Source organism: Epinephelus moara, unplaced genomic scaffold (genome assembly GCF_006386435.1).
Source record: "Epinephelus moara isolate mb unplaced genomic scaffold, YSFRI_EMoa_1.0 scaffold1406, whole genome shotgun sequence".
In the NCBI taxonomy this organism is placed as follows: domain Eukaryota; kingdom Metazoa; phylum Chordata; class Actinopteri; order Perciformes; family Serranidae; genus Epinephelus; species Epinephelus moara.
Window position 1 is genome coordinate 1,905 of NW_026078891.1, and position 1,132 is coordinate 3,036.

The 1,132-nt window shown below is 45.7% G+C and overlaps 1 long non-coding RNA gene across 1 annotated transcript in view; it reads left to right on the forward strand.

Annotated features, from left to right (window-relative positions):
* LOC126387001 (uncharacterized) overlaps positions 1–773 on the forward strand; it is a 2,663-nt gene extending 1,890 nt beyond the window's left edge. The window contains exon 3 of the long non-coding RNA XR_007569578.1: positions 611–773. This is a non-coding gene — a long non-coding RNA (uncharacterized LOC126387001). The remainder of the gene's footprint in view (positions 1–610) is intronic.
* The last annotated feature ends 359 nt before the right edge of the window (positions 774–1,132 follow it).

Sequence of the window (1,132 nt, forward strand, 5' to 3'; positions counted from 1 at the left end):
GAACTTTTCCACTGTGGTTGCTCCCCTTACAAATTTGTTGAAGGGCAAGGTCAAGTATGTTTGGTCCGCAGAGTGTCAGACTGCATTTGAGAATGTGAAAGCACTCATTTGTAATGCTCCTGTTTTGGCTGCTCCTCAGTGGGATAGGGAGTTTAAGATTGAGGTTGATGCCAGTTATGTTGGTGCTGGAGCAGTGTTGTTGCAGTGTGATGATTTGGGAGTGGACAAGCCAGTCTGCTATTTTTCACGAAAGTTCAATAGACATCAGCTGAACTACTCTGTAATAGAAAAAGAAACGCTGGCTTTGATTCTGGCTTTGCAGCACTTTAGTGTGTATGTTGGCTCTGGACCTGTGGTGGTCTTCATAGACCACAATCCTCTGACTTTTCTGAACTCTTTGCAGTGTCCAAATCAGCGGCTGATTCGTTGGGCACTGATGTTGCAGTCCTATAGTTTGGACATTTGCCATATCAGGGGACGGGACAATGTAGTGGCGGACGCGTTGTCTCGGGCTCCTTGCCATTAATTTTGTGTTATGTATATTAATTTAACCTCTGCTGTGTCCCTTCTTCCTCTTCCTCTCCCTCTTAACTCTTAAATTTGGCTTCAGGATATCTGTTGCTGAGGATGGAGTGGAGAGGCGGTGGGCTGATGTGGCCACGTAAGCGGTGAGGTGTTTTTTTTTTCTTTAGCATTATATTATGTGATTACAATATTGGTATGTTTTATATTTAATTGTTTTAAGAGGTGGCTGACTGGGCGCCAGGGTTCCCTTTGGGACCCTGACTTTATGGGGGGGGTGTTACAGCCTTGTGGCCTTGTGGCCCTGTTTCCTGTGTACTGGTTGTGCTCTCTGTTGCAGGACTAATTGGTGCCTGATTGCCAACCAGGTGCACCTGGCTGGTGCACCTGCAGGATAAATGGACCCACCTACCTGGGCGCCACTCTCTCTTTGACTTTCCACCACAGCAGACCTTTGTTCCCCTTTTTGCCTTTGTTAGCTTATGTTGTCGCACATACAACACACACCATACATTGTTCACAGCACTCACACCCTTACACACACTACTGATACTGATACTCACACCCCATTCCTTCTTCAGCCTTTATTTAATAAATACTTTTGTTTTGA